At 45.5% G+C, this 23,191-nt stretch overlaps 1 protein-coding gene across 3 annotated transcripts in view; it reads left to right on the top strand.

Annotated features, from left to right (window-relative positions):
- The window catches only part of LOC139277917 (intermembrane lipid transfer protein VPS13B-like), a 1,209,249-nt gene that overhangs the window by 860,985 nt on the left and 325,073 nt on the right, over window positions 1–23,191 (top strand). The gene's annotated exons all lie outside the window — the stretch shown is intronic.

Below are 23,191 nucleotides of genomic sequence, written 5' to 3'. Positions count from 1 at the left end.
GAAATGAAGTAAGTAAATTTAAATGACAGGTTGGAGGAGGCTCGTGTGACGCATAAACTACAGGATTCTCTGCCACAGAAAGCTGTGGAGGCCAAGTCACTGAATATATTTAAGAGGGAAATAGACAGATTTCTAGACACAAAAGACATCAAGGGGTATGGGTAAAAAGCGAGAATATGATATTGAGATAGAGGATCAGCCATGATCATATTGAATGGCGGTGCAGACTCGAAGGGCCGAATGGCCTACTACTGCTCCTATTTTCTATGTTTCTATAAACGTAGAGTTGTTGGACTGACTGGCCTGTTCTGTGCTGTAAATTCTATGTAAGTAGCAACCTTGTGAATTATATCATTGAGTTTCAAGTTTATTAATTACAAGTTGGACTTAAAATTTGAGATGGCAAGTAACAATAAAAGAATAAATGCCTTTTGGAAGTAGCTTAATTTTAATATGGAATGAGTGACTTCAGTATGATGTATTGAGTAATGCAATTCTAAAAAGGAGGGTGCTGGTATGGTGGACCTAAAGAGGTGATTTGGGCATCCAGAGCCCAGAGCGACTATGCGTAGATTTATAGCGTCTTGGCTGGAAATACATTGGGGCTATGGAGGAGGAAGGGTGGAACGTAAAGTCTGGTCTCACCAATAAATATTAACATCAACCTGCATTTATATAGCTGCTTTAACGCAATAAGACGACCTGAGGCACTTCACAGGAGCTTTATCAAACAAAATTTGATAGCGAGCCACATAAGGAGATATTGGGGCAGGAGAAGTAGATTTAAAGGAGGAGAGAGGTAGTGAAGCAAATAGGGAGTGGTTTCCAGTGCTTGGGGCCCAGATAGAGTAAGCACAATGGATGCAGGAGGAACAGCAGCAGCAGACAGGGAACGGCTGGGTTCAGATATAGCAGCCCAGGATTAAAAATATGTCCTTACTATACAATGCAAATGCACACGAGGCCCATACTTGAGAGAAGGTCACTCTATGACCAGTAACCTTTATTCCAGCACTGAAGTGAAGAAGGTGGGTGAAGCTTCCCCTTTTATACCTGAAAGTCCAGGTTAGGAGTGTCTCCCACAAGTTCACCACCTAGTGTTCAGTGTTCTCACGGTGTACAACAGGTCAGTTTATACACGGGTTACAATGACAGTTGAATACATGACATCACCTCTCCCCCCCCCCCCCCCCCCACCAAAGTCTTATTGGGATCACAGGTTGAGTCTCTTTGGTGGTTTACGCTCCCTTGTAGAGCGCCTGAGTTGGGGCTCTGGTTGTTGGGCGCTGGCCTGAGTGTCTGCTGTTTGCGGTGCCTCAGGTATGTCCGGACTGCCCACAGTGACTAGGCTCTCCGGTGTTCGGTCACCTGTGGAGGAGTGAACTCTACATGGTGTTCTTCCTCTGCTTCTGCTATGGGGTTGCTGAACCTCCTTTTTGTTTGATCCACGTGTTTGCGGCAGATTTGTCCATTGGTAAGTTTAACTACCAGAATCCTATTCCCCTCTTTAGCAATCACAGTGCCTGCGAGCCATTTGGGCCCTGCAGCATAGTTGAGAACAAAGACAGGGTCATTGACATCAATACATCGCACTCTCGCATTCCCGTCATGGTAGTCACATTGTGACCGGCGCCTGCTCTCAACAATTTCTTTCATGGTGGGGTGTATAAGGGATAACCTGGTTTTGAGCGTCCTTTTCATTAGCAGCTCTGCGGGTGGAACCCCTGTGAGCGAGTGTGGTCGGGATCTATTGGCCAACAGGAGGCGTGATAAACGGCTTTGTAGGGAAACCCCTTGGATTCTGAGCATCCCCTGTTTGATTATCTGCACTGCTCGTTCCGCCTGACCGTTTGAGGCTGGCTTGAACGGTGCCGTTCTGACATGGTTGATACCATTTCCTGCCATGAGGTCCTGGAATTCAATGCTTGTAAAGCACGGGCCATTGTCGCTGACCAAAACGTCCGGTAGACCATGGGTGGCGAACATTGCCCATAGACCTTCTACCATGGCAGAGGATGTGCTTGAATTGAGAAGGTCGCACTCGATCCATTTGGAGTCGGCGTCTCCTACAACCAAAAACATTTTTCCCATGAAAGGACCTGCGTAGTCCACATGGATGCGTGACCATGGCTTGGCGGGCCAGGACCAGGGGCTAAGGGCGGCTTCCCTGGGCACACGTGTTTCACCTGGGAACACAAAGTTCCAGGTCTGCATCTATCCCTGGCCACCAAACGATATGAGGCCTTCATCATGACAATGCCCGGGTGCTCATTGTGGAGTTCTCGGATGAACGCCTCTCTGCCTCTCTGGGACATGACTACTCGGTTTCCCTATTGTAGGCAATCGGCCTGAATCGAGAGGTCATCCTTGCGCCTGTGAAATGGTTTAAATTCCTCAGAGCATGCCCCGTACATGGCTGCCCAGTCCCCATTCAGGACACATTTCTTGACTAAAGATAGTAGCGGGTCTCTATTTGTCCAGATTTTGATCTGACCGACTGTCACGGGTGAGCCTTTGCTTTTGAAAGCTTCAACAGCCATGACCATTTCAGCAGCATGCTCGGCTGCTCCCTCGGTGGTGGCTAGTGGGAGCAGTTTTCTGTGCCGAATTGTATAGTCATAGGCGGCTAACGTGAGTGCCCACCTCTGTATGCGGGACGACGCATTTGCATTTATGACCTTTTTGTCGCCAAAAGGGACGTTAGGGGTTTGTGATCTGTCTCCAGCTCAAATTTCCTGCCAAACAGGTACTGCTGCATTTTTTGTTTACTGCATATTTAGGACCGAGATGTGGAGGAACTTCTTCACCCAGAGAGTGGTGAATCTGTGGAATTCTCTACCACAGAAAGTTGTTGAGGCCAATTCACTAAATATATTCAAAAAGGAGTTAGATGAGGTCCTTACTACTAGGGGGATCAAGGGGTATGGCGAGAAAGCAGGAATGGGGTACTGAAGTTGAATGTTCAGCCATGAACTCATTGAATGGCGGTGCAGGCTAGAAGGGCCGAATGGCCTACTCCTGCACCTATTTTCTATGTTTCCATGTTTACACATGCAAGCGCTTCCTTTTCTACTATCCCGTAGCCCCATTCTGCCTGGGACAGACTTCTGGAGGCATAAGCTACCGGCTGTAACTGACCATTGGCATTCATATGCTGCAACACACACCCGACCCCATAGGACGACGCATCGCACGTTAAAACAAGTTTCTTACATGGGTCATATAACGTTGACAGATTGTTGGAGCATAACAAATTGCGTGCTCTATCAAAAGCCCTTTCCTGGTTGTCGCCCCAGACCCATTCGCGACCTTTGCGTAGGAGCACGTGTAGCGGCTCTAACAGTGTGCTCAATTTGGGAAGAAAGTTACCAAAATAGTTCAGGAGCCCCAGGAACGAACGCAGCTCCGTCATGTTACGGGGTCTGGGTGCTCTCTGGATCGCTTCCGTTTTGGATGCAGTAGGTCTGATCCTGTCTGCTGCTCCCCTCATCCCCAGGAATTCTACCTCTGGCGCTAAGAAGACGCACTTCGCCTTTTTTAGTCGCAGACCTACCCAGTCCAGTCTGCGTAGCACCTCCTCCAGGTTGTGGAGGTGTTCTTCAGTATCGCAACCCGTGATGAGGATGTCGTCTTGAAAAACCACCGTCCCTGGAATCGACTTGAGCAGGCTTTCCCATGTTTCGTTGAAAGATCGCAGCGGCCGAGCGAATCCTGAACGGACATCTGTTGTACTCAAACAACCCCTTGTGTGTCGTGATGATGGTCAGCTTCTTCGACTCACTCGCCAGCTCCTGGGTCATGTAAGCTGAGGTCAGGTCCAAATTTGAAAAAAGTTTACCACCGGATAGCGTCGCAAAGTGGTCCTCCGCTCTCGGTAGCGGGTACTGGTCTTGGAGTGACACCCGATTAATGGTGGCCTTGTAATCATCACATATCCTGACCGACCCATCCGCCTTGAGCACCGGCACAATCGGGCTCGCCCAGTCACTGAATTCGACTGGCGAGATGATGCCTTCCCTCAGCAGGCGGTCCAATTCGCCTTCTATCTTTTCCCGCATCACGTACGGCACCGCTCTGGCCTTGTGGTGTACTGGCCTGGCGTCCGGGTTTATGTGAATCACTACCTTGGTCCCCATGGAAGTGCCAATGCCGGGTTGAAATCGTGAGTCAAATTTGGCCAGGACCTGTGAGCATGATATTCGCTCCACAGAAGAAATTGCATTCATATCGCCCCATTTCCAGTTCATGACAGCAAGCCAACTCCTCCCTAGCAGTGCGGGACCGTCCCCCGGGACAATCCAGTGTGGCAACCTGTTCTCCGAATCTTTGTGGGTCACGACTACCGTGGCGCTGCCTAGCACCGGAATGATCTCCTTTGTATATGTCCGTAGCTGTGCTTCAATCGGCACTAATTTTGGCTCCTGGCCTTGGACGCCCACAGCTTGTCGAACTGTTTGATACTCATCAGGGACTGGCTGGCCCCCGTGTCTAGCTCCATTGATATTGGGATGCCATTGAGGAGCACTTTCATCATTATCGGTGGCATCCTGGTGTATGAACTGTATTTGTGCTCCACATGAACTCGCTGAACTTCAGCTTCCAGCGATTTCCCCCAGTGTCCATTTGGCCTCGTAGGGCTTACATCGGGCCCGTCCTCCTCGTACATCAACCTGGCTGCAGGCTTCCTGCACATACGCGCCAAGTGACTGCTGACGTTGCAGTTTCTGCAGGTATATTGCTGATACCTGCAAGCTCTGGCTGTGTGTTTGCCTCCACACCTCCAGCATGAGCCGTTGTTGGAAACAAAGGTCCGTTACACAAGGTTACAGAGACAGTCAGGTCTCTGACTGTCTCTGTAACTGTCCTTAAACGCACCATTGACAGGTGTTGATAGCCTCATTACTAGCCGCATTGTCCCTTGTGATGGCATGAATCGCCATTCAGCTAGCCATTGTCTCTGTTGAATTCCCCCTTTGGGTTCGACCACATGCTCGGGCATGTCGATTGCCCCTGTCTGTCTGGAGAACCGTGTGCTGCGTTAACAATGTTGACTCTCTGTCCATTTGCTGCATTTAAACCAAGATTTTTGTCAAACATCATTCTGGTCTCTTCCTCCCCTGAGATAAATGTCTGGGCCATCAAAGCCACCGTTTCCAGGGTCAAGTCCTTGGTCTCAATCAGTTTCCTGAAAACCCCAGTGTGCCCGATGCCCTCAATAAAAAAAGTCTCGCAGCATCTCCACTCTGCATGCATCTGGGAACTTACATTGGCTCGCTGGAGGTCTGCCACGAAGTCTGGAACGCTTTGCCCTTCTCGCCACCGGTGCGTGTAAAACCGGTGTCTCGCCATGTGCCCGCTGTTCGCCGGTTTAAAGTGTTCCCCGATCAACTTACTGAGCTCGTCAAAAGTCTTGTTCGCCGGCTTCTCTGGCGCTGGAAGGTCCTTCATCAGGGAGTACGTCCTGGATCCACAAACCGTCAGGAGATGAGCCCTGCGTTTGTTGGCCGAATCCTGTCCCAGCCATTCCTTAGTGACGAAACTTTGCTGTAGTCTCTCAATAAAATCGTCCCAATCATCACCAACACAGTACCTCTCATCTGTGCTGCTAGTGGCCATGCTCGCATGGTTTAAATCCCAGTTTTTCGTCGCCAACAATATGTCCTTTCTATACAGTATAAATGCACACGAGGCCCATACTTGAGAGAAGGTCACTCTGTGACCAGTAACCTTTATTAGCCAGCACTGAAGTGAAGAAGGTGGGTGGAGCTTCCCCTTTTATACCTGAAAGTCCAGGTTAGGCATGTCTCCCACAAGTTCACCACCTAGTGGTCAGTGTTCTCACGGTGTACAACTTGGTCAGTTTATACATGGGTTATAATGACAGTTGAATACATGACAAAAAAGAGTTTTTCAAAGCACCGTAGAAGGTTCAGGCTGTAACAGTCACCACTTGTGCTCAGGCTCACCGACTGGAGCCAGAAAGCACATTAGACTCCAGTCCAGGAGGTGGGAACTGTGACTTGTTCAGTCAGCAGTTCAACGAATCTCCAGCCTTTTCATTACTTCCCTGCTATTTTCTTCTATTTATGGAATCCGCTTCCACCGCATTTTTGGGCAGAGCGTTCCAGATCCCGTCAACTCTTGAGTGGAAAAAAATTCTCCTCATCTCCCCTCTTGATCTTTTTCCAATGATTTTGAATCAGTGACCTCTAGTTATTGACCCACTTGCCAGAGGGAATAGTTTTTCTCTGTCAAAACCTCTCATCATCTTGAAAACCTCTATTAGTTCACCTCTTAACCTTCTCAGTTCCAAGGAGAACAGTCCTAACTTTTCCAACATCTCATAGCTGAAGTCCCTCATCCCTGGTGTAACATCCTGCAAACCTCCTCTGTACCCTTTCTGAGGCCTCTCCATCTTGCCTGAAGTGTGGTGTTCAGGCTTGTCCACAACACTCCAGCTGAGGCCTAACCAGTGATTTGTAAAGTTCAACTAGGATTTGTATCATCTGCCAACTTTATAATGCTCCCTACACCCAAGTCTAGGTCATTTATAAAAATGTAATGGAGTAATGGACCCCAAACTGACCCTTGGGGAACACCACTGCACGCTCCCTCCCAGTCTGAAAAACATCCATCCACCAACACCCTTTACTCCCAGTCACTGAGCCAATCATTGTTAGTGCCAATGTTGTTCACTAGTGAGAACACCTCAAAGCCTCCCTGGTAAAGTGCAACATCCCCACCGACACTTGGGAGTCCCTGGCCAAAGACCGCCCTAAGTGGAGGAAGAGCATCCGGGAGGGCGCTGAGCACCTCGAGTCTCGTCGCCGAGAGCATGCAGAAACCAAGCACAGGCAGCGGAAGGAGCGTGCGGCAAACCAGATTCCCCACCCACTCTTTCCTTCAACTGCTGTCTGCCCCATCTGTGACAGAGACTGCAATTCCCGTATTGGATTGTACAGTCATCTGAGAACTCACTTTGAGAGTGGAAGCAAGTCTTCCTCAATTTCGAGGAACTGCATATGATGATCGATGCTCCTTCTGACTAAGGTTCACGCCAAGGCATTAGCGCATTATCTCGATTATATTTCAGTCCAGTACTGAGGCATTTTTTGAGGTGTCATTTATCAGATTAGCTGCGAAACCTGACCCAGAACTGTAGTAATACCCGCCCTTCTGTATGGCTCAGAGACATGGACCATGTACAGTAGACACCTCAAGTCGCTGGAGAAATACCACCAATGATGTGTCTGCAAGATCCTACAAATCCCCTGGGAGGACAGATGCACCAACGTTAGCGTCCTCGACCAGGCCAACATCCCCAGCACTGACCACACTTAATGAGCTCCGCTGGGCAGGCCACATTGTCCACATGCCAGACACGAGACTCCCAAAGCAAGTGCTCTACTCGGAACTCTTTCACGGCAATCGAGCCAAAGGTGGGCAGAGGAAACATTACAAGGACATCCTCAAAGCCTCCCTGATAAAGTGCAACATTCCCACTGATACCTGGGAGTCCCTGGCCAAAAGACCGCCCTAAGTGGAGGAAGTGCATCCGGGAGGACGCTGAGCACCTCGAGAGAAATCAAGCGCAGGCAGCGGAAAGAGTGTGCGGCAAATCTGTCTCACCCACCCCTTCCCTCAACGACTACCTGTCCCACCTGTGACAGGGACTGTGGTTCTCGTATTGGACCGTTCAGCCACCTACGGACTCATTTTTAGAGCGGAAGCAAGTCTTCCTCGATTCCGAGGTACCGCCTATGATGATGATCTGTCTGTTCAACTGTACGTAAAAGATCCTACACCAAGAAGAGCAGGGGGTTCTCCTGGTGTCTTGACCAATAATCCTGCCTCAACCAATATGTACAAGCCACCCCCCGCCCCTCTGAATTCTCTGTTCCCCTCACTCTGGCTTTTTGTGCATCCCCACACATTGCCCCACCGCATTGCCTTCAGCGGTCTGTGCCCCATGCTCTGGAACTCCCTCCCTAAACCTCTTCGCCTCCCTCCCTAAACTTCTTCCCCCTCCCTCTCCAAACTTCTTCCCCCTCCCTCTCCAAACCTCTTCCCCCTCCCTCTCCAAACCTCTTCCCCCCCCCCTCTCCAAACCTCTTCCCCCTCCCTCCCCAAACCTCTTCCCCTTCCCTCTCCAAACCGCTCCTCCTTTTAAGACCCTCCTCAAAACCAAAGCTAATGATCACCCTACGTAAAATTTCCATTTATGGCTCGCCATCCGTTTTGGTCTGATGAAACCTCTGTAAAGCGCCATGTTAAAGCCACTGTATAAATGCAAGTTGTTATTGCTGTAGTTAAAAATTAACAAGTGCAATTTGCATATGAGCTGATCAAGTGGAAGAAATTTGCAAATGAGCCAAATAGTCTCTGATACCTGTCTTGGAATTTGTGTGCCATTAAGTATGACAGAAGTGTGATGTGAAAACTATTTCACTTCTTATATTTTATATGTAAACAGATCGGAATTCTGGCATTTATGGGAGCAGAGGCTTGAGTGAAGAAGAAAATATTTTGACTATCTTTAGTTGAACTGGTCTGTTTTGAAATCAAATATGTCTGATTCTCACTCACCCATAGCAGATTAGTTCTTCCCAGAACATAAACCTAATGCTCCATTTTCCTGTAACGTCTGTATTGTGGCATCTAGGATGCTGCTTTTTGTGCACTAGCTTTCAGTTTTACAATGAATATTTCTGAAGCCACTTTGTTCGAAACATTTTTGTGGTATGAAAGTTGTGTCCAAATGAAAATAATCATACACGACAATCATTAGAGAAAAATGGTATCTTTACTGTTTGTAACTCTTGTTTGTATATTTGTGCTCCACTGACCAGGCACCCGTCATTTCTTTTATTGGAATGGGCTAGAAATTCGTCATGGGCAGCATCGGATCGACCCTCCATTAGGACGTTGTGTATAAAGGGAATCAGGTCCGATATCGACTGTCCGTTAGGGCGCTGTGTATAATGGGCGGCAGATCCTATATCAATCCTCCGTTAGGGCGCTGTGTATAACAGGCGGCAGATCCTATATCAATCCTCCGTTAGGGCGCTGTGTATAACGGGCGGCGGATCTGATATCGACCCTCCGTTGGGGCGCTGCATATAACGGGCGGCTGATCTGATATTGACCCTCCATTAGGGCGCTGTGTATAATGGGAATCCGGTCCGATATTGACCCTCCATTGCGGCGCTGTGTATGACGGGAATCCGGTCCGATATCGACCCTCCGTTGGGGCGCTGTGTAAAACGGGAATCCTGTCCGATATCGACCCTCCATTGGGGCGCTGTGTAAAAAGGGCAGCTGACCTGATGTCGACCTTCCGTTCGGGCACTGTGTATAACGGGCAGCTGATCCAATATTGACCCTTCGTTGGGGTGCTGTATATAACGGGCAGCTGACCTGATATCGACCTTCCGTTCGGGCACTGTGTATAACGGGCAGCTGATCCGATATTGACCCTCCGCTGGGGTGCTGTATATAACGGGCAGCTGATCCAATATTGACCCTTCGTTGGGGTGCTGTGTATAACGGGTAGCTAATCTGATATTGACCCTCCGTTAGGGCGCTGTGTATAATGGGAATCTGGTCCGATGTTGACCCTCCGTTAGGGCGCTGCATATAACGGGCGGCTGATCTGATATTGACCCTCCATTAGTGCGCTGTGTATAATGGGAATCCAGTCCGATGTTGACCGTCCATTAGGGCACTGCGTATAACAGGCAGCTGATCCGATACCGCCAGTATTGTGCCACCGCCCAAGACGAATTTCTCGGCTGTTATGTCTGACAAACAGAAGGGATTACCTTTCTTATTGCCAGTAAAACTGCACTATAAACCTTATAGGTGCAAGGGCTTTTGTTAAATTCTTATGAAACAGGTATGTGGGATATATTTATTTCTTTTAGAGGAGGTATTGTGCATGCTGAAAAGGAATTTTTAGTAGTGTAAATTTATTAGGTGTTCCACCCAATAAATCTGTCTATAACACAAAGCATCGGCAAGCTGCAAAACTTCCTAAAGTGCCAAAGGCACAATAAATTTATTTGTGGTAAATTCACAGCGTTTCACTAGTTACAAGTCGAGGGTAATTAAGCCACGCATTCATCTGGACAACCAGCTGTTCTTTTTAATGTTCGGATGAAACGAGGGGACATAAATAAGTTGAAATAATCTACAAAACCTCTGTTGATGGTAAATACATGCAAAACTCTCGGTTCTTAATTCCTGCTTATTGCATTAAAATGATAAAATAAGCGTTGACAATTAAATTGCACCACATCTGTAAATGAGACCAATTAATTGGTCTGAGGAATGCTATCACTCATCATTAAGAGGACTATTTAAGTTTTTGGCTTCTGAATTCTGGAGAACATTTGCGAGCCCAAGTCTGCCAGCTGTTGCTGGTACTCCCAAGGAGACTATTAGCCATGTCAAAGACTCTGAGACAAGGCAGTTATTAGAAAAGGGGGTGGCGGGGGGGAGGGAATGATACATTTTGTGAACGGTTTCACTGAGAAACTGCATATTCCCTTGGGATCTATTAGCACCAACAATGCGTATAATAACATCACTTGCGTTGTAACATCTATTTTTAAGATGCTCCGATTTGTTGGTAGTACATGCTTTGTTCAGTTTGCAACTGCTCAAACCTTTTTTTGAAACCAGCGTCCGTTTTATCAGGGACTTGCGTTAACAATGGTGGTCGTGAATGAATATGTGGATCATTAGGCTGAGATTTGTACGCTGCTCAGAAAAACACATTAAATATTCACACTCTCCACCACCTGTGCACCGTGGCTGCAGTGTGTACCATCTACAAGATGCACCGCGGCAACTCGCCAAGGCTTCTTCGGCAGCACCTCCCAAACCCGCGACCTCTACCACCTAGAAGGACAAGGGCAGCAGGCGGATGGGAGCATCTGCAGGTTCCTCTCCAAATCACACGCCATCCTGACTTGTAAATATAGCGCCGTTCCTTCATCATCATTGGGTCAAAATCCTGAACTCTCTCCCTAACAGCACTGTGGGAGTACCTTCATCACACGGACTGCAGCGGTTCAAGAAGGGGGCTCACCACTACCTTCTTGAGGGCAATTAGGGATGGGCAATAAATGGCGGCCTTGCCAGTGACGCCCATGTCCCAGGAACAAATAAAATCTGATCTCATAAAAATGATAAATGTTTAATCATCATGAATGTATCCAGAAAATTCCGCTTTCACCAGGCCCGATGTATCTTCAGGTACAGTTGATCACTACACCGAACAGGAATTTATAGCTATAATTCCAGCCATTATAGGTAAATCTCCAATTGCTTTACCCTTATTATGATAAATCTAAAATTCTCTAATACCAACCTGCTGCAATATTTGTTCATTCCAAAAACTATTCTAGGATAATGATTACTTAGTAGGATTATAGAATGATACAGCGCAGAATGAAACCATTCAGCCCAACGTACCTTTGCCAGCTCTTTGGAAGAGCTATCCAATTAGTCCCACTCCCCTGTTCTTCCCCATAGCCCTGTAAAAAAATTTCCCTTCAATTATTTATCCAGTTCCTTTTTTAAAGTTACTATTGAATCTGCTTCCACCACCCTTTCAGGCAGCGCATTCCAGATCAGAACATTTCGCTGTGTAAAATTTCACCTCTGGTTCTTTTCCAAACATCTCAAATTTGTGTCCTCTGGTTATTGACCCTTCTGCCATTGGAAACAGTTTCTCCTTATTTACTCAATCATGATTATGAACATCTCTATCAAATTTCCTCAACCTATTCAGCCAGGTGCCCAAAAGCTTGGTCAAAGAGGTAGGTTTTAAGGTGCGTCTTAAAGGAGGGTAGAGAGGCAGAGAGGCTTAGTGAGAGAATTCCAGAATTTAGGGCCAAGGCAGCTGAAGGCCCAGCTGCCAATGATGGAGTGAAGAAAATCAGGGATGCACAAAAGGCCAGAATTGGAGGAGCGCAGAGATCTCAGAGGGTTGTAGGGCTGGAGATGGTTACAGAGATAGAGAGGGGTGAGACCATTGAGGGATTTGAATAGGATAAGAATTTTAAAATCAAGGACTGGAAATCAATAACCAGTGTCTGTGTAAGTACTTGGCCATTAGGTGAGACGACATTTGGGCATGGTTGGGATGATGCCCATCCCTTCTCTATCCACAGTCAATTAATCACAGGCATGCTCTGTCCAAGTTCACACAAAGAATGGATACTTACCTGAGGTACCCGAGGACGGTCTCGTGCCCATGGAATAGTACCTAGGATGTTGAACAAGGAAACTAAAGCATTATAAGATTGTAAAAGCTGCATAACACCCTATGAGCATGCTATACAGCTCCTGCTTGTTGCTATACACGGTGAGCTTTTCACATGGCTGACATAGGGTTCTGAGAATCAGCATCGGGCGTAGCTAGATCTTAACTTAATTACACCCATGGTTTTTGGTATAGCCAGCATTGGAAACAGTAGCAATAAAAAGATGGCTTCCAGATGCCTGCCTGACTTGTGTTCCCTCAACTTCCTCTCAGCTCGGAGTGCAATCAGTGGTTGGAAAGTTAAGGGGTGAGTGGGGGGAGGAAGGGGGCGGCGGGGAGTGAGAAAAGTTAGTAGAAATAAATCTACAGGAGCTTGCAATTAGTTGTTTTTCTCACCCCGTAAAATTCGACAGATTGAGGCACAATACTGGGGTGTAGCAGTCGGGTGTTCGGTAATCATCTGGATGACAGTTCTGATTTTTGTTTTTTTGGCTACTATTGCGAACCCTTTGTACTATAATTGGTGCAGTTTTGCCGGCAGAAAGATAAAAGCAAATGTGCAAAACTGCAGTACTGTAAATTGATTGTAAATCTACCAGGAGCATCTGATGCACTACTTTTACAGTTTATTTTTTGTGAATCTTCATGGAAAGTTATTCATGTTTCGTCACATCCACCTAACCTTCCTCTTCTGCTGCTGAGAAGAAACATACGCAACCTTCCCCCCCCGGATTATCATTATTACAACCTGAGGTGGTTTCCCAAGTCCTCCTTTTTTTCCCTCCCCCTTTCCAAATAGGAGACACTGCCGCCTCTGCTTGACATTTAAAAACAATTCTCTGCTGCATTTCTATATTAGTCATACAAACATATGAAATAGACATAGAAAACATAGAAAATCGGTGCAGGAGTAGGCCATTCGGCCCTTCGAGCCTGCACCGCCATTCAATAGGATCATGGCTGATCATTCACCTCAGTACCCCTTTCCTGCTTTCTCTCCATACCCTTTGATCCCTTTAGCCGTAAGGGCCATATCTAACTCCCTCTTGAATATATCTAACGAACTGGCATCAACAACTCTGAGTTAGAGAATTCCACAGGTTAACAACTCTCTGAAGAAGTTTCTCTTCATCTCGGTTCTTGGACTGTGACCCCTAGTTCTGGACTTCCCCAACATCGGGAACATTCTTCCTGCATCTAACCTGTCCAGTCCTGTCACAATTTTATATGTTTCTATGAGATCCCCTCTCATTCTTCTAAACTCCAGTGAATACAGGCCCAGTCGATCCAATCTCTCCTCAGAGCCACTGGTTCATCAACCCTGTTTTATCCTCCACTCACTATCAAACACATCCCGTCCACTCACCCTCTCCACAGTCGCATCATTTTCTGGCAGAAAGAGAAAAAAAGTTTTAAAAAAAAAACCTTAGGCCAATTTAGGAGAAGCTCTGGGAAAGTTCTCTCGGAACTCCACAGGTGATCCAGTAAGCTCCAGAAAACGATTGTGACCAGTACCATTATCCCTGTTAACCCACCTACCATCTTTAATTCAAAATGTCTTCCACTTGCAGGAAGTCACCCATCTCCCTTTTGAATACGCGCAGCAAATCCACACTCACCTCACCGACTGGTGATTTATTCCAGAGGTTGTCTATTCTCTGTGGAAAGAACTTCCTGATATGTAACCTCATTACATGCTTTTGTAACTTATACTGGTGTCCCCTTGGTTTCCCCTGCCTATCTAATGCAGGTAACTTAACCATGCTCCCAGAATACAATCCCTTCACAATTTTAAAGACCGCTATCACATCGCCTTGAAGTCTACGCTTCTCTAACATGAAAATCCTCAGCTCACTCAGATGTCCTGATTTTTGTCGGATTACACTTCCATGATGCACCTTGAGACATTTTTCATTTAAAGGTGATAGATAAATAAAGTTGTTGCTGCTGTTGTCCTGAAACTAGGTATCAAAGAAGAAAGAAAGAAAGAAAGACATGCATTTACGTAGCGCCTTTCACGACCACTGGATGTCTCAAAGTGCTTTACAGCCAATTAAGTACTTTTGGAGTGTAGTCACTGTTGCAATGTGGGAAGCACGGCAGCCAATTTGTGCACATCAAGCAAACAGCAATGTGATAATGACCAGATAATCTGTTTAAGTGATGTTGATTGAGGGATAAATATTGGCCAGGACACCGGGGAGAACTCCCCCTGCTCTTCTTCGAAATAGTGCCATGGGATCTTTTACGTCCACCCTAGGGAACAGATGGGGCTTCGTTTTAAGTAAAGATGATACCTCCGACAGGGCAGCTCTCCCTTAGCACTGCACTGGAGTGCCAGCCTAGATTTATGTGTTCAAGCCCCTTCTGACTCAGAGGCGAGTGTGCTACCCACTGAGCCACAGCTGACAAATCAATCAAGTGGCCCTCTTCTGCACCTTTTCCTGGGGCCTCAATAACCCCACCACTATTCTCATCGGTTATTTTATATTAGACAAGGGAACAGGTATAAAGTGCTTTATGGTTTTGTCATTGCTCATGGCAAGGTAACGGAAGTTTCTCTCAAAGCTTATCATCCTACAACATAGAAACATAGAAAATAGGTGCAGGAGTAAGCCATTTGGCCCTTCGAGCCTGCACCACCATTTAATATGAACATGGCTGATCATTCCCTCAGTACCCCTTTCCTGCTTTCTCTCCATACCCCTTGATCCCTTTAGCCGTGAGGGCCACATCTAACTCCCTTTTGAATATATCCAACGAACTGGCCTCAACAACTTTCTGTGGTAGAGAATTCCACAGGTTCACAATTCTCTGAGTGAAGACGTTTCTCCTCATCTTGGTCCTAAATGGCTTACCCCTTATCCGTAGACTGTGACCCCTGGTTCTGAACTTCCCCAACATCGGGAGCATTCTTCCTGCATCTAACCTGTCCAATCCCGTCAGAATTTTACATGTTTCTATGAGATCCCCTCTCATTCATCTAAATTCTATTGAGATATGGTGTTCAAAAATGTGTTAGTTAACTTTGCCACTATTTTCAAGTTATCAATCACCAAACTTACTGTGAACTTTGTAGCTGTTCAATACTTGTGTCCCAGACAGCTGAATAGACTCATGATGAGGCACCTTCTAAGCTGATGAACAGTCCAGTGAAGCTGCACCTCGGTATTTACAAGCGTGCTTAAATTAAACACTTGATAAGACTGAGGTATAGCATCACTGAACAGCAAGTGCGGAGTCTGCATGCTATAGAAATAATGACCAATCAGTGCTGAAAATGAATCAAACGTCATGGATATTTTTTCTTTCCATAGCTAATTCAATTAATATATATTTTAACATACTAGAGGTGACTTTTTGTCTCAATGTTGTCACTTACCTCCTGCAGTGCAGAAAATGTAGCATTAGACCAAGTCCCGGTTAGTGAGGTTGTTAATTCTTTTTTCCCCAATATGGGTTTCACTTGTGTGGTATTGAAAACAGCAATTGAGTTTATTATTGAATTGATTGTAACCATGCTCCACCATCCAAATGGTTGCAGGCTGTGCCCGCATGGAAGTAGCAGTAGCACTGCAAGTCGGTCTATGCGGCTTACATGCAACTACAAATGGAGGGCAGCATGGAATTTGCTCCTGTAGTAACCATTGCTCTGTTTTGTAAGAAGAGGATGAATAGTAGGTTCAAGCATACTCAGAGCTATCAGGAAAAATGCCCATGTCGGAGAAAGATAGTCACAGTGTCCTACCTAACGCACGAGCCACATATAATGAGGTTAAGATATTCCAGGAAATCTGTTGTGATTCCGTTTTTTTTTAATTCGTTCTGAGCAAGGCCAGCATTTATTGCCCGTCCCTAATACAGACGTCAAACATCGATATGAAAGTCAGAGACTAAATTTCTTTTTTAAAATGGTCATTCCAATCACATCAACGGGGGGTTCTTGCACAACAACCACCTCTGATGATTGATCCTGAGGAAGATCACAGGCTCATTCTTATCCATGCACGTGAAGGTAAGCAGTTAGAGAGATGGCCTGGTAACTTATCCATGTACTTAACTTTGCAAGAATTACATAGAACAAACGATGCAGAAAGCCCCCCGTTCAGCCGAACCAATCCATATTGCTGCTGCTCCTCCACATGAGCAATTGTCCTAATCCCTTGAGCCCACCTTTTCCGACATCCCCTTTTCTTCAGGCACCTGTCTGACCAATCTACTCCACCTCATCCCTTCACAACTTTACACACCTTGATAAAATCACTCCGTAATCTTCTTTGTTCTGATGATAGCAGCTCCAATTTTTCAAGTCTTTCTTGGTATTTGTATTTCTTCATAACGAATCTGTGCGGCAACCCAGTCCCACCCACCCTTTCCTTCAGCAACTGTCCACCTGTGACAGACTCTGTAATTCCTGTGTTGGACTGTTCAGTCACCTAAGAACTCATTTTTAGAGTGGATGCAAGTCTTCCTCGATTTCGAGGGACTGCCTATGATGATGATTCCCTCAATATCATTCCAATCGTCTTCAGTTCAAAACTTTCCAGAGTGCTCCAATTGTCGTCTTACTCCAGTATTATATAGATTCACCATTACATCTTTTATATCCAAGATTTCTTGCCATAAAACCCAGCATTCAATTTATTTTTATTTCATCCAAATCTCTGCTGCCCGTGTCCTAACTTGCATCAAGTCCCATTCACTCATCACCCCTGTGACCTACATTGGCTTCCGGTTAAGCAATGCCTCAATTTTAAAATTCTCATCCTTGTTTACAAATCCCTCCATGGCCTTGCCCCCCCCCCCCCTTATCACGTTAATCTTCACCAGCCTGCCCCCATCCCTTTCTCCCCCCGCCCTCCCCCCCCCCCCCTCCCCCCCCCGGCGCTCCTCTAATTCCCTGATTTTAATCGCTCCAGCATTGACAGCCGTGTCTTCAGTTGCCAAGACCCTAAGCTCTGGAATTTCCTGCCTAAACCTCTCGGCTTCTCTACTTCTCTTTCCTCCTTTAAGACGCTTCTTAAAACCTCCCTCTTTGACAAAACTTTTGGTCGTCTGCCCTAATTTCTACTTGTGTGGCTCGGTATCAAATTTTAAAAATAATGTTCATGTGAAGCGCCATAGGATGTTTTACTACATTAAAGATGCTATATAAATTAAAGTTGTTGTTGATTGACAGCACTCACAAGAAGATAAAGACACCAATAACAACAACTTGCATGTATATAACACCCTTAATGTAGAAAAATGTCTCCAGATGCTTCACAGAAACATAATCAGACAAAAATTGACACTGAGCCAAGAAGGAGTTATTAGGAAGGGTGACTAAAAGCCTGGTCAAAAGGTACACTGTATCAAGGTCATAAAGGAGGAGAGAGGTGGACAGATGCAGGGCAAGATTATCAGAGATTTGGGCGTAGACAGCTGAAGAGACAGCTGCCAATATTCGAACCAGGGGTGTAAGAGATGCACAAAAGGCCAAAGTTGGAGGAACATAGTATTCTTAAAGGGTTGTAGGGCTGGGATAAAGGGGACTGAAAGCCAGAATAAGTCATCGAGCTCAGAGGTGACTTGATACGGGTAAAGATATGGCCAGCAGATATTTGGATGAGCTGAATTTTATGGAGGATGGGAGGGCGGCCAGGGGATTATTGGCATAGTCAGGTCTGAGGAGTCAAAAGCACGAACGAGGGTTTTGGCAGTAAATGGTCTGAGGCAGAAACTGGCAGTGCGACAGAGTAGAAGTTAGGCAGTCTTCGTGATGGAGAGGACATGGGGTCGGAAGCTCATCTTGGGCAAATCGAATGTCCGAGGTTGTGAACAGCCAGTCAACCTGGGACCATTGCAGGGGTGAGCAATGGAATCGGTGGCAAGGTACAGAGTTTATGGCAGGGAGCAATGACGATGTTATCGATCTTCCCCATTTTTAACTGGAGGAAATTGTGGCCCATCCAGGAGTGGACAAGCAAGCTGACAACACCAAGGTTGTGGGAGTGGTGAGGGGTGTCCTCCATGTACATGTGGAACTGGATGCCATGTCTTCGGATGATGTCGCCAAGGGTCAGCATGTAGCTGAGGAGTAAAGTTCCATGGGGGACTCCAGAGGTAACAGTGCGAGGGCAGGAAGAGAAGCCAACAGTTAGTCCAATGGTACACGTGAACTGCAAAGGCTTCCATTTCCTCCTGATAGGGATATCAAATGCAAAGGCACTTTCTGAAGTCATTGACGGATAATCCACCTGTGGTGTCTCAAGGCTAAATAATCAGACCACACTCTTTTCTGACTCTCGTGCTACTGCTATGCTACAAGTACCAGTTCCACCTCAATAACTGCCTTGTCAATAATGTGATCTGGCAGCACTTACTCTAGAAAATTAAGACTCAAAACACATGTACAGATATCCGCTCACCAATGTTGGAAGGCCACTAAATTTTTTAATGTTAGTGACTATCCAGATGGCTTATTATCAACATTAAAAATCTTAAAGGCAATCCAGCAGGGGACATTTTGAATTCCATTTTAAATTGCTGCTTCAGTGATGCATTTTACAAACATGCACTGATAGTTGATCACTTTTTAAAATGTAAAAAAGTTATGCTCGCATAATCTTGGGGATTTTTTTTTTAAGGACACTTCTTCCAATTTCCCTCCTTCTCTCAATGCACTGACCGTTTGCTTTGGCTTGATGTCTGCCAGCAGCCTGCCCATTTTGCCGTCACGCCTTGCGTCGGCAAGCTCGTTCATTGTGGGGGACAGTACAGGCGAGCGTAGTTGCCACTCTTGCGTGATATTCACCCATGACTGTTTTCTACCGGGAGTCACTGGTTCGCAGTTAAGACTGACAGTGTTGGTTGAATATTTTCCTCCCTGGCCAAGACACTGATACCAATTATAGGGCTCCAAACTGCTGCACAGCTTAAATTAACTAACCCCTGTGATTTCTTTTGCCTAATGATCCTTTAACTCTTTTTTTTCCTCTCTAACCTATTTCTAAAAATAAATGTAGTCTAATTATATATAATCACAAAAGACAGATAGCATCGCCACATTTTGCCTTTGTACATTATAAGCTGCATCTGAAAATCTGTTGTGCGTTAGATTAAATAGAAAAAATATCTTAGAGAGAATGCCACTGAAATTTCAACATAATTAAAAAAAAATACCTGATATACACAAGAGAGAAATTTAAAAAAAAATAAGTGATGGCAGCTGTCTTCACGCCGTTTTATAACTTCTCATCAGCTGAAGAACTTGTGTAGCAGGTTTTTTTGCAGCAGAAATAATGAAGTCCTCTTTTCAAGAGAAGACTACTTCTGCATATCGACTGGTCACCTTGCAGATTATGTGCAGCATTTCCTACTTGTATGACAGAAGGAAGGAAATACAAGGGACAAAATGTCAGACGTGTGATATGCCACAATGTTTAAAAAAAAAAATTACAATTTCAGAATTTCTGATTAAAGATTAGTTGTTTGATTTTTTTTTTAAATTAATAAATGTGAACCTGATAGCTGTAAAATGTTATTGATACCAGAAATTTAAAAATAATTAATTATGCAAGAACCCATCTGTACCTCCAAGTCGCAGATTTCTTTCATTTTTTATTTGAACTCTGATCTTGTTTGCAGTTTCAAATGCTTTGCGGTAAAATTACAGTGTAGGTAATATTTTGCAGATGTAACAATAGCCGTCATGTGAACTGTATCCATTTACTGAAACTGAGCTGGGAAACTGCTACTGGAGGCTGGAGGAAGGATGTGGTTTTTGCGAGTGTCGGGTTAAGCCCTTTCTGCCCAGCAATCTTTGAACTGCAAAATAATTTTGAAGAAATAGCGGGTATTGTCCATGTTTTACGTTCCGAATATTAACCGTGGGGGGTTTGTCAACTGTGAAGAGACTATGAGGAAGTATAGGAAGAAAATCTGATCAAGATATAGTTATAATGCAGGAATCACGCAATTTATACATTACTGAAATATGTCCACTTACTAAGTTATAGTAAAGAGATTACATGCTTGCGCACTAACAAGTGAATCAGTTATCTGTGACATTTAGAAGACAGAAAGACTTGCATTTATATAGCATCTTTCACAGCTTCAGGACGTCCCAAAGTGCTTTACAGCCAATGAAGTACTTTTTGAAGTGTAGTCACTGTTATGTAGGAAATGTGGCAGCCAATTGCACACAGCAAGCTCCCACACACAGCAATGTGATAATGACTAGATAATCTGTTTCAGTATGTTGATTGAGGGATAAATATTGGCCAAGACACCAGGGGTAATTCCCTTGTTCTTCTTCGAAATAGTGCCATGGGATCTTTACATCCATCTGTGAGGGCTGTCGGGGCCTCGGTTTAATATCTCATCTGAAAGACCGCACCTTTAACACTGCAGCACTCCCTCAGCAATGCACTGGAGTGTCGGCCTGGATTTTTGTGCTCAAGTCTCTGGAGTGGGACATGAATCCTTCTGACTCAGATGAGAGTACTACCTACAAAGTGACGGCTGCCACTGTCACCTGACATTGAGCCAAGCATGGGATAAATTATTTAAAATTAAGGTTTTGAAAAAGAGGACAATTGACAAAGTTTCACCAAAAATGCAATTTTATTCAAAAAGCGGAAGAATTTCACAGTGGCTATTTTACCGCCTTGCTCATGTGTCTTGTGTGTACAGATATATTTCTCAAAGTTTCTTGAGGTTAAGACTCCCTCCATTTTTGGTTTCTTCCCTGAGTCTTTTCATTCATGCTGTAGTTAGGAGGCAGGCAGCTGCCTTTTCAGGCCATCACACTTCGAAACAGTCGCCAAGAGGTATGAGAATAGAATCCAGAGATGACAGTCCATTCGTCGCTATGGTCACGGCTGTTTGGTCCATTCCCATAAGCATTTGCTTACAGTGTCCTTGTGTGTTAGGTCTAATATAAATTTGTTTCTAAATCTGAAAATGCTGCGAATACTCAGCAGGTCAGGCATCATCTGTGGAGAGAGAAACAGAGTTAATGTGGATAAATGTGAGGTTATCCACTTTGGTGGCAAAAACACGAAGGCAGAATATTATCTGAATGGTGGCAGATTAGGAAAAGGGGAGGTGCAACGAGACCTGGGTGTCATGGTACATCGTCATTGAAAGTTGGCATGCAGGTACAGCAGGCGGTGAAGAAGGCAAATGGTATGTTGGCCTTCATAGCTAGGGGTTTTGAGTATAAGAACATAAGAATTAGAAACAGGAGTAGGCCATCTAGCCCCTTGAGCCTGCTCCGCCATTCAACAAGATCATGGCTCATCTGGCCGTGGACTCAGCTCCACTTACCCGCCCGCTCCCCGTAACCCTTAATTTCCTTATTGGTTAAAAATCTATCTATCTGTGACTTGAATACATTCAATGAGCTAGCCTCAACTGCTTCCTTGGGCAGAGGATTCCACAGATTCACAACCCTCTGGGAGAAGAAATTCCTTCTCAACTCGGTTTTAAATTGTCTCCCCCGTATTTTGAGGCTGTGCCCCCTAGTTCTAGTCTCCCCGACCTGTGGAAGCAACCTCTCTGCCTCGATCTTGTCTATCCCTTTCATTATTTTAAGGAGGGAGAGAGAAAACAGGGAATTATAGACCGGTCAGCCTGACCTCAGTAGTGGGTAAAATGATGGAATCAATTATTAAGGATGTCATAGCAGTGCATCTGGAAAATGGTGACATGATAGGTCCAAGTCAGCATGGATTTGTGAAAGGGAAATCATGCTTGACAAATCTTCTGGAATTTTTTGAGGATGTTTCCAGTAAAGTGGACAAAGGAGAACCAGTTGATGTGGTATATTTGGACTTTCAGAAGGCTTTCGACAAGGTCCCACACAAGAGATTAATGTGCAAAGTTAAAGCACATGGGATTGGGGGTAGTGTGCTGACGTGGATTGAGAACTGGTTGTCAGACAGGAAGCAAAGAGTAGGAGTAAACGGGTACTTTTCAGAATGGCAGGCAGTGACTAGTGGAGTGCCGCAAGGTTCTGTGCTGGGGCCCCAGCTGTTTACATTGTACATTAATGATTTAGACGAGGGGATTAAATGCAGTATCTCCAAATTTGCGGATGATACTAAGTTGGGTGGCAGTGTGAGCTGCGAGGAGGATGCTATTAGGCTGCAGAGTGACTTGGATAGGTTAGGTGAGTGGGCAAATGCATGGCAGATGAAGTATAATGTGGATAAATGTGAGGTTATCCACTTTGGTGGTAAAAACAGAGAGACAGACTATTATCTGAATGGTGACAGATTAGGAAAAGGGAAGGTGCAACGAGACCTGGGTGTCATGGTACATCAGTCATTGAAGGTTGGCATGCAGGTACAGCAGGCGGTTAAGAAAGCAAATGGCATGTTGGCCTTCATAGCGAGGGGATTTGAATACAGGGGCAGGGAGGTGTTGCTACAGTTGTACAGGGCCTTGGTGAGGCCACACCTGGAGTATTGTGTACAGTTTTGGTCTCCTAACTTGAGGAAGGACATTCTTGCTATTGAGGGAGTGCAGCGAAGGTTCACCAGACTGATTCCCGGGATGGCGGGACTGACCTATCAAGAAAGATTGGATCAATTGGGCTTGTATTCACTGGAGTTCAGAAGAATGAGAGGGGACCTCATAGAAACGTTTAAAATTCTGACGGGTTTAGACAGGTTAGATGCAGAAAGAATGTTCCCAATGTTGGGGAAGTCCATAACCAGGGGTCACAGTCTGAGGATAAGGGGTAAGCCATTTAGGACCGAGATGAGGAGAAACTTCTTCACCCAGAGAGTGGTGAACCTGTGGAATTCTCTACCACAGAAAGTAGTTGAGGCCAATTCACTAAATATATTCAAAAGGGAGTTAGATGAAGTCCTTACTACTCGGGGGATCAAGGGTTATGGCGAGAAAGCAGGAAGGGGGTACTGAAGTTTC

The sequence above is a fragment of the Pristiophorus japonicus genome, chromosome 1 (assembly GCF_044704955.1).
Source record: "Pristiophorus japonicus isolate sPriJap1 chromosome 1, sPriJap1.hap1, whole genome shotgun sequence".
Classification (NCBI taxonomy): Eukaryota; Metazoa; Chordata; class Chondrichthyes; family Pristiophoridae; genus Pristiophorus; species Pristiophorus japonicus.
This window is presented reverse-complemented; position numbering and strand designations above follow the sequence as displayed.